Source organism: Heterocephalus glaber, unplaced genomic scaffold (assembly GCF_053883595.1).
Source record: "Heterocephalus glaber isolate CG9 unplaced genomic scaffold, H.glaber_assembly_v1.0 deba00000122, whole genome shotgun sequence".
In the NCBI taxonomy this organism is placed as follows: Eukaryota; Metazoa; Chordata; class Mammalia; order Rodentia; family Bathyergidae; genus Heterocephalus; species Heterocephalus glaber.
In genome coordinates this window covers 14,395,014-14,405,801 of record NW_028258138.1, presented here as the reverse complement: position 1 = coordinate 14,405,801, position 10,788 = coordinate 14,395,014, and the positions used below count along the sequence as shown (strand labels likewise).

At 44.3% G+C, this 10,788-nt stretch overlaps 1 protein-coding gene across 1 annotated transcript in view; it reads left to right on the top strand.

The window, feature by feature from the left end:
* Positions 1-6,703: 6,703 nt before the first annotated feature.
* The window catches only part of Bach1 (BTB domain and CNC homolog 1), a 45,535-nt gene continuing 41,450 nt past the window's right edge, over positions 6,704-10,788 (top strand). Inside the window, exon 1 of the mRNA XM_087213307.1 lies at positions 6,704-6,836. The gene's annotated coding sequence lies outside the window, so the exon portion shown is untranslated. The remainder of the gene's footprint in view (positions 6,837-10,788) is intronic.

The following is a 10,788-nucleotide window of genomic DNA, read 5'->3' as shown; positions in this document are numbered from 1 at the left end:
GCAACACATCTGCTGTGCTCACTAGCGGTAAGGGTACATGGCCAAGGACACAGTATTTTACTCCTGGGTACTGTTACCTAAAGGACATTGGAAGGATTTGAGTGCAGAGCACCATGGCTTGGTTCAAACAGACCTTAGCCACCAAGGTCATCCTGCTCATATTCCTGTGGTTTCTTTTTAATGATATTTGACTTCTGATGTATATTTGTCTACAAGGAGAAATTGGTCAAATAGTGAACATCAATATTTGCTAGCAACGATCTCATCATAAATTAATAAATTATCTTTCCAGCGTTTTTCTGCCTTTGGTGGGGTGTGTACCTAAAAGCCAGATCACCACTGATATGTCTACAGTTCAGGTTTCTGCACCAGCAAGTTCAGTCTGGTGAGTTTGACAAGGCAAATCCTAAAGTGGCCTGGTCAAAGCAGTCCTTCCTTCCCAGAAATACCCTTTGTGTTGCTCATGGTGGTTTCAGGACTGACTTTTAAATCAGGGATACTTCACTCCCTACTCACTTAGCTTTCTCAAAATTCTTCTGTGGCAAACATAGCTAAGTGTCTACTTAGTATCCATTCCTTTGTCTTCTTTTCTAATAAAATCCTGAGTAAATGTACAGCGTTCCCACTTACCACCTTCCCAGATTTCTTTCACAGTGTGACCTAGCTCTGGGGGGAGGTAACACTATCCCTAAGGTGATGTTGTTTAGGCTGTCGCTGCAGGTGAGGGTTACCTGGCAGGAGCTGGGGACTTTTGTAGAGGAATATAACCAGAGCCAATCCATCCCTTGTTAGGGAGATGCAAAGCTGCTGATAGCATCTGGAATTATCCACAGACAACTGGAAGTGAGGAATCAGGGGAACCTATGGATACTGTCCCAAGAGATCTGCCTCTAGCGACACAGAATAGGGTGGAGAAGACTGGAGCAGCCAGTGGAGAATGCTCACCAACCCCAACCAATCACTTGCCCTACCTCTTCACGGTAATGTCTCTGCACGCATGTCCCCCTTCTGACACAACAGATCTTGTTTTATAGCTTTTAAATCTCAGAGATGAATCTCTCTCCCTCATTTTCCAAGTATTTCCTTACATATGGCACCCCAGTCCAGGGACTGGGTTGTTTTGATGAGGTCATAGATGGTGCTCACTGTTTTCTTCCCTAGGAGTTCAGTACTTCCTCCTTCCAGTGTGGCTACTTCCACCCACCCTACAGCGAGCTTATTATTGACCAGTAAGATTTATCCTTTTACCTGGCTGCCAAGAAGCTATAAATTTATAACAGTATGTGTCAAGGATATATGTTTTGTGATATGTATTTTTTAGTTTCTTTCATGGCTACATTTTATTTTCTGTCCACTTAGTTCTTTTCTTCCTTTACTTCTTTTAATCAAACATTTCTCATACTACACCATGAGTATCTCTAAGCCAGGATTTCTCAACCTTGGCAGTGCTGATACTTTGGACCAGGTAAGTCCTCACTGTGAATGAGGAATAAGGGAGATTTGTTCACATGTATGCCTCTGTTTCAGTGTGTCAACATATGCATCAGATAGAAAGTTTGATGCACAATTAATCTGTAATTGAGGAAAATCTCAAGTGTCATCTCTAGTCAAGGAACTTGGCATAGGTTGAAAATGAAGTGCATGTTCTTCATATTTTCAGTTCTATTTGCCTGGATTTTCCTTTAAGTCATGATCACTGGCATTGTGGTGTTATAGACTTTACTCCATTTGCATTCTCTATTTCATCGAGATTTTGCTAGCCTCTATTTTATCTATTGCTGTGTAAAAATAAAACACATCAAAACTTAGCAACTTAAAAAAAATGATTATTTCATGATCTCGTAATTCTGGGCTCAGTGGAAAGTTCTTTGGAATAAACTTGATGAAAGCAGAAGGTCCAAGATGGCTCACTCAGAGGAGTGGTATTTGTTAGTGGTTACTGGTGGGTGGCTTGGCTGGGGCTCACATGGAGAGGCAACATCTGTGCCATGCTGGGCTTGGTTCCGAGGAGGACTGTCCCAGGGAAATAACTTCAAGATAGAGAAAGCATTTTTCTAAAAGCCTCAGTGCAGTGCTGTCTCCTTGTACCCCTCCTGTAGCGTTTTCTTATCTGCATAGTTACAGGGTCAGATCCAAGACAATGGTAAATAAACTCCCAATCTTCACAGGGGGAGTAACAAAATTTTTTCAGCCATCTTTAGTCCAGTACAGCTTCCTACTGGTTTTGAGAAGCACACAAATTTTTCCATATTTGAGCCACATTGGTTGTCATTAAATCCAGGGTCTCAGCAGCACTTTGTTCACTGATTTGGCCTTTATTCCACTGAATTCTTTTGCTTCAATATTACTTATTTCTTTCTCCCTTTTCTGACTTTTATCTTAACCCTAGGTTTTATGAGCTCCTCAAACCAGAGGCTATATTTCCTTCACCTTCCTTTGCACTTCAGTTATGAGGCAAACACTGTTCTCTAGGAAGTCTTCATTGTCTTAGAATAAAATAAATTCATTTGCCACAACATACTTCCAAATGGAGGGCAGGGGCGCTGTCTTTAATCTATAATCACTTCTGGGGAAAGTGTCAAGTGGCAGTTTTTCTAGTTGTAGAGACCATGTATGTTTTATCTTGTTACCCACCCCTCCCCCAGCTCCAGTCCTTGAATTGTTGACTGAATTAGTAAATGTATACTTAAAGATAAAAAGATCTAGGGCAATGGAGATGTGGTGAATAAAGTTCTGAGGAGGCACTAAGAGTATGTTATGAGTTATAACTAGATGGCCCCCCAGATACCCATGTGCTCATAAGTAGCGTTTTGGAAAGATGATTGGATTATGGGACATGATACTCATCAGCAGATTAGTTCACTGGTGAATTTATAGCTAAATGTGATGTTGGGAGGTGAACCCTGGTTGGAGGAAGTAGTCATGGTGGGTGTGGCCTGGAGGGATCTATCTTCCTCCCTCCACCCTTGATCTCTCTCTCTCTCTCTCTCTCTCTCTCTCTCTCTCTCTCTGCTTCCTGCTACCATGCCATGAGCTGTTTTTCCATTGCCATGTCTTTCCACCTTGCTGCCCTGCCTTGGAACCAGTCAATTATGAACTGAAACCTCTACAAACTGTGAGCCAAAATAAACCTTTCCTCCTTACAGTTGTGTAGTGGGTATTGGGTATTGTGTCTCAGCGACTCAGAAAGTAACTAAGACAGGGTGTAATGATGCACAGGGGCTAGAGAAGTCTTGCTGCATCTGAGGAAAGGGAACTGTAATTCTGAGGGTGGTATGGAATAAACGAGGATGTGTACATCTTTCCTGAGGATGAGAAGGGGAGGTGGGAGGAGTCAAGTGATACAGTGATTTCATGTGAAGAATTTTCCAGGATATGTATTATGTCTCATTATTGTTTCTCAGCCTTTTGGCTAAGATCAAGTGTATTATGTCTCATCATCCATATATTATGCCAAATTGTTCCTTAGGGCAATCCCATGTCACTCATCTATTTGATTTGGCTGCCTCACTTCTGAGAGCCAAGCCAGGCAATCTGATTGTCACTAGAGAAGAGGATGATGGTGGGTATTTCTAGTTTTGATGGAAAATCTTTCCTTTACTTGTAGTTTGGAGTTATTTAAATTGTTTTCAGAATTAATTTAATGGTAAGATTTTATTTTGGTAATAAAATTTGTATAAGGTCTAGGAAAAGAATGTGTCTGATTAGGAAAATTTTGAAAAGAGAATAACATTTTTGAAAGAAATGTGACAACATATATAACATGTTGTGAGCACTAGAGCATATTGGCAAGTATTGCTCACAACAGAAACATTTTTCAGCACTTTTTGTAGTCAATGAAAAGCAGAAGTGAAGGACATAAGAATAAGTTGTGATGCCCTGCCTCACAGATAAATCTTCCTAAAGAAAAATGCACTGAAAACAAAACTAAGTGACAAAGAAGCTCCTAATTGCAAGCCACTGTGAAACAGCAGCACGGAATGTTTTATTTTTTTCCATATCAAATTAGTATCAATATCAATGGAAATGATCATGTATTTACCCTAGAATCTGAAAGTTTTTTAAAAATAGAAATTGAACAGAGTCATCCTTTCTCATTATAACCAAAGATCATTTTTACAGATCTGTTTTGGTAACATTTTAATAAATGCAGGGGTTAATGTAAAAAACACCAAGGCTGATACTGTATTCTTAAAAGGTGAGCAATTAAATAGGTCATTTTTCTGATTCTGAGTGCAGTAGGACTACTCAAGGTTTGGTGGCCTGGCAGCTGGTAATGTTATGCTAACTTTGGAAGTCCCAAAACAGAGTTCACCACACAAATTTGCTTGTGAATATCTGCACTGACATTTAGGCTTTAAATGAAAGACACTCTAAGTGTTTTTTGTGCAGAGCAAGTAGTGCCACATAATTTACTGTGTAATCAATCCTTTCTTCATTCAACCCACAATCTGTGCCCCTCCCCATTCCTTCTCAACGTTAGAATTAGCATTTAAAAATAATCACATGACTGAAAGATTTCTACTTGCTCTCTCAGCCCAGGAGATAATGTTGAAATTCTAGGTATGGTCATGATGTCTTTCTCATTGACTTGGCTTTATATCATTTTCAATTCATTTTTCATTCTCTCTACATGCCACAAATTCTAACTCAGTTCTTCTTAAAGGTCATCTGAAGACCTTCTGCATCAGAATTAAAAGTGCAAATTCTTGGTTCTTACTTGGACCTATGAAATTAGAATCTTAGGGAAATTCAGAGCTTTGGGTAGGGCTCATAAATCTGCATTTTAACGAGCCCCCAGATGTCACTGAAATTTGAGTCACTCCTGATTGCTGTGAGAGTTATCAACTCCTTGGTAGAAATCTGTAGAAACTTTTCAAATAATTCATCATATCAAAGTGCACATCATCATTTTCTGGCTAGAAAATGTCACTACCATTATCTCTAGAAAAGAAGAGTTCCTCCCAAAGCGGAGGACGTGTTCTTCCCTTAGAAAAAAACTCCATTAACTGCAGGAAGAAGGAAGGATATCATTCCACTGGCTCAGGAGAGAAGGGGTCAGCTTCCAAAACTCTCAGGTGTCTATCAGAAGGGAACACTGATGCTTCTTTCATGGTCTATTCCCAAGTGTCCTTTCCTCTTTTCTCACTAAATCCCTCACTTGCACCCTGAAAGCAGGCATTTTGAAACGTCATTTGCCTGCTACCTTTGGACCTTCCCTGGACCGCTAGGCCCCACTCATCATAATGAAGACCTAGTACAAATGTTACTTCCTCCAGGAAGCCTGTCTCGACTCCAGGTGATTCTATCACTTTGTTCTTTGCACTCTCACCCAATTTACATATGTCATCTCCTCATGTATTCTGGATGTAACTCAGTTTCCCAAGTCTCATAGTTTATGCATTACGGAAATGTAGTCACCTAAGCCATAGTATCTGAATTTATTATCTTGGTAGCCTTTTTACTCGGGAGCTCCAAGGCTGGGGCTTCCTGTGTTCTAGGAGTAAATGCATTGTCTCCATCTCTCTCTCACTTGAATTCACAAAGCCAACAAAAGAAGCCTTCACACTCGTGCTGTCATTGCCACAGGCCTCAGGGGCAGGCCACCTTCTCCAGAAAGCTCATCAGGTTGGCTGGCATGGCTTGGCCCTGCGTGCAGAGAGAGATGGTGCTTTGAACACCAGGGGTGTTAAGTGGCTCAGGAACATAATTTAAAAACTGACAATCAGATAAACACCAGAATAAGCACTGGGGAATGAAAGCACAACCAGCGCTTGAGATGAGCCAGCTGACACCACCGTGCTGAACCTGGTTCCAAGTTTCCTAGCAGCCTCTGAATAAAGGCAACACCTGTTAGCAGATGCCATTGTTTTTCCTTGTCAGACAAAAGTAGGGCTGCCAGAGGCTTTCTACAAAATCCTCGATATAGGGTATGTATGTAGGCCAACACAAAGCGTTTTCCCCTTGGTAAGGTTAGAGCTGATGAGCACAACCAAGAGATAAAAGAATGAAGAAAGATGACTCGGGTAAGCAAAGAGAGTAGTGGGGATAATTTCCTAAACAGTGTCTTCTGAACATGAAAAGCAAGGGGATTTTATTGGGGAAGTTTTGCATATTAATGAGATGATAATGAGCAAGGTTCACTCTAGGTCACACACCTATGGCTTTCTCTGGACGGCCTTGTCTGAAACAAAAACAACTTGAGGAGACCTTCGCAGTCATTTAAAGGAAAAAGCCTCCCACTCTCCACGTTGCCTCCAAAGTACTTCGAAGCCCCTAACAGATTCACTTGACAAGTCGCTCTCAGCAAGTTCAATGCCTTCGGAACTTGGGCTCCCAGCCACCCCAAGGGGAAGCAGCCCAGGGACTCCGCGCAAGGGTTTCCCGAAAACGACCCCCGTAGGACTCAGGAGGGGCGTGGTGTGGGCACCCTTTCCCTCCAGTCGTCTGCAGGAACCCTGTGGACGCGACAGCTTGCCCCTTCGAATGTCCTGGTTGCACTTGGGGCGAGGAGACGGTCAGCCTTTCCTTCTGGTTCTCAGCAGAGACAAAGAGGTTGGCCCTAAACTGAGAGTCGACCCGCTGGTCCCACCCCTCCCAGGTACGGAGGCCTCGCGGGAGGGGCGTGGCCTCCGCCCGGCAGGGGCGGGGCGGCCCGGCGGAGGCGGGAGGGGAGGGGAGGGGAGGGGAGGGGAGGGGAGGGGCGAGGAGGGCCGGGCGGCCGGCCGCGCGGAGGGAGTGAGTCACCTGACCGCTGCTCCTTCGCTGCCTTCGCCGCCTTCGCCGCCGCCGCCGCCGCCGTCAGTCGGGCCGCGCCGCGCCGCCCCGGGGCTCTGGTGAGTGGGTCGGCGCGAGGGGCGGCGGGCAGGGCCGGGGGGTCGGGGCGGCTGTGCCCCCGCTGGTGGAGTGGCCGCGCCCGCCGGGAGGGGTGCCCCGGGTCCCGCGGCCCCTGCGCGGCCCGCGCGTTGTTTACGCGCCGCGCACTTTAGCCCCGGCCGGCGGAGCGCGGGCCCGAGTCCTCCTGCGCGAGCCCAGGGTGCGCGGGTCGCGCGTGGCCTCGCGTCGCGGCCGGAGCGAAAATCCCACGTCGGCCCGCCGCGGGGAGCCCGGTCGGTGTGGGGGACCGCGGTAACCACGGGCTGGCTCTGCTGGGGGGGCGCCCGCGCGTGGTCACCAGGCGCTCACAGCAGGGTGAGGGTGGGTGCTGGCAGTGGGGACGGCGGCTTTGTGCTCCCGGGGCTCACACGAGCGCCCGTGGCTTTTTCTTCTTCGCACCCGGTAGTTTCCTGTCATCGAGGGGAATTGTGCGTTTGGACTGCTCGTAGGCTGCGAGCCTCCCTAGCGTGGCACTCGGGCTGATCCGAGGATGAGTGGAGTAGTAATCGTGAAAGAACGTGTGTGGGAAAAACAGGCTGCAACGTCATGCTTGGAAGAACAAAGACTTTTGTAGGATGTTGATCTTTTCGCGGAATTATATCAGTGCTGGGATTTTACCCACGGAAGATGCTGCGGCTGGGTCTTTGTGTATTCGCACACTCTGTATCCCCGAGGGTTTGCATTTTAAGACAACTCGAGAAGATAAAGGGTGGAAAGCCCAGGCGTGTGGGTGGCAGAGTGCTCGAGAGCTTAGCTCGGCGGAGCAGAGAAATGGGAAGAGGTGTCAGCCTGCTGCTTCCTGGTCCAGGGTAGTGGTGCAAGGGTTGTGCTGTGTGGGTTGGGCTTGAAGGCCCTTGCCCCTTCTGCCTCTGGACCTCCGACGCCAGGGGGTGGGGGGAGGCTCCTGGTGAGTCAGCGTGGAGTGGGCTGGCCCCAGCTGTTTAACCTGCGTTATCTGTCAAGGGGCTGACCCTGGCTCAGTATTTTGGTTGGACAGCAGGGTAGGATGACTCGTTACAAAAGTTGGGCTGCTGAGTCATTCGCCCCAGCCTCAGAGGTAATTAGGAACAGCTGTGCAGACACGCTGCTCCTCATGTGCCACCACTATAAAAGGCCGGAGAGCACCCGTGAGGGCTTGCTTTGGAAGGCTGAGGGGAACCCAGCCTCAGCTCTGTTTTGATACAGGTAATCAGTAGGTGAGGTGCAGAAGCACTCTTAGGAAGTGGCCAAGTAGTAGGAAGGTGGTGTTTAAACACAGGGCAGCCTCGTGACCTACTGCTGGAGAAAACATCCTTGCGGAGGAGAGAGCTAGAACGGAGAGAGAAATTTACAGCTAGGAGTAACACGGCGAACAGACACTATTGTAATAAAAACATTTACCATGCTTAGTGAACCTCGTGTATTGTTTCATTTTTGTGCTTTTGTTACTGAGTAGTGTAAACGTTTCATAAAGTGAATTGAATTTGTTCTTTATAATAATTTCGTTATGAGAACACAGAAGGGGACCTCCTCTCATTTTTATTGGCTCATGGGTTTTCATGCATACCTGAGTAGTTTCTAGGGTCAGGCAGGAGGGAAGAAAAATATGGATGGAATCAGCAGGTCTTAATTGAGTCTTTCAGGAAGGAACTGTCGAAAGGCAAACAGTATGTTGCTAGTGTCCTTACAACCTGTGTCACTGTTTTTTGCTGAAAGAAAATGAGCGTGTAACACCTGCATGCTAGCGCCCAGTGCAAGCCAAGTTTAGGAATGGGAATTGTAGAGGTAGAGATCTGGCCCTTTGGCCAAAAGAACGATCAGTTTTTACTGAGGGTAATTCATTTAAAACATTCTGTAATAGGGATAATGATTATTTTGTTGCTTTATGTTTGGGACCAGAGATTAACAATCGTGACATTTTTTAGGTATTAGGAGTCCCAAAGATGTGGTATAAGATGATTCATCTGGGAAAAAATGTTAAAACTTTGCATTTTAAAACTTTACTTTTCTGTAAAATAAGAAAGACCTGAAGTTGAAAGATGCAGATTAACAGTAGAGCATAAATATTTTACATTGGGGATGTTTGCCCCTCAACCTCACCTTTTTTTTTTTCTGTTGTGGAATGTAGTTTGTTAACCAATAACATTCAAAAATTGAATTTCTTCTTATATGTTTCTGATTTCTCCATAAAGGCTATAATTATTTTAAAACGATCATAGTATTTTCCTCAATTTTTATTTTCTGTCTAATTTTGCCCATTTTACACTGTACAGTAATTATAGATTCAGGGTTCCTTGAGTGTAAATTTCTTTATATATTGTTGAAGTAAGAGATGGAAATGAAGAAAATACAGTTACACTAGAAACCATCCTGTTTTGAATTTGGAGAGAAGCTGAATGGTTCATTTGCTTAATGTATGTCATCTGAATTATAGTGATATGCCAAAAGATGCAGAAGAGACATTTGAAGATAATTTATACACTGGAGTGTAATGTGTGTACTGTATAGCAGATGCCTTTACAAATTGATCTGTTACTCTCTCTTTCTCTCTCTGCCACACTTATACTCCATTAATGAGAATAGCATTCAGCAGATTCCTTCCTAGGTAGTGGCATTTATTCAGAAAAATCTACCTCTAAGGAGTGCTGAGAGTTGGCTGGTATTTACCATTCAGTTAAATCTCATGTTCTCTGCCTTTTACACCCTTGTATTGTGAGAGGTGATGCTCAGAATAACAGTGGCAAAACCCTTTGAAATTACTAGTTGTCAAAGATTCTTTTCTCAGTGCTGATCTCTCCTAGGCTTATATTTTAGGATCAGTATTCTTTTAATGGGAGAATTGTTTAAACTCTAACATCCATGTCTCCTGAGGGTTCTACAAAATGGATGATTTATGTGGTGAAACAGATGGTTTATGAGATTATTTTGATTTTAAAAATATACCAAATAAGGTAATCTTCAGATGTCCAAAGGTGTGGGTAATTTGAGTGCTATTTGCTAGAATCCAGGCCCCTTGGAGAGAGTAAATGTTTCAGGACTTCAGATAAAAGTATTGATTTACATCACCATGAAGCCTGGGCTTCTGGCTTATTTGGTGGTTAGCATTAACAGAAGAAACCTCTTGTGGTCTGGTCATTGCACAGATGAAGCAGTAAGCAAAGTGGTTAGAAGTAGGAGATGTGGAGCTGGATTGCATAAGGCCAAGTTCTGTCTGTGTCACCCCTTTGAAGCCTAACTCAAGCTGTTCTACTTGGTAACTAGTGCCTTGTCTCCTCTGTATCCTGGGAATGGTGGTAACCAATCTGTGTCATAGATTGTTTTAAGGATTAAATGCACTGATACAGGGTAAGTGCCTAGAGCAATATTAGGTCTGTATTAAACATTAATACATGTTAGGCATTACTTTCTGTTGTCCAGAATCAGAGAAGTGCTCAGTTAACACAGCCACAGATTGTAGCTTTAGAGAGCTGAATTATAGCCTTTGACCAAAAGTGAGACGGAGGGGTGCAGTGAGTCCCTGCTACAGGAGGAGCAGCTTAAGTGCACAGGCTGGTAAGTTAGTAGCACCATCTCAGACACACACCCAGCTTCTGAGGGCAAGGTGCCCAAGAATAAGGTGCTTCTTGTTTAAAGAAATCTAACAGTCTCAGCAGAGGGCTCTACAGCACAATGCTCTGTCACTACCATGTAATTGAAATTGACTTCTTTTGCTTTTGAAGAAATAAAAATACTTGCCATTTTCTGTCTGGTTGTGTCTATTATGGTTGAGAACATTGTGTCTCATCAGGTTTAGTAACCTGTTCTCTCCCACCCTTCTTATTACTACTAGGACAGAATTTATTTCGAGACTTTTATTCCTGGACTCCATCCAGTTTATTCAGTACATTGGAATGTACATTTACCTGCCAGGTGCGTTGAAGGACTGTGTTCTCT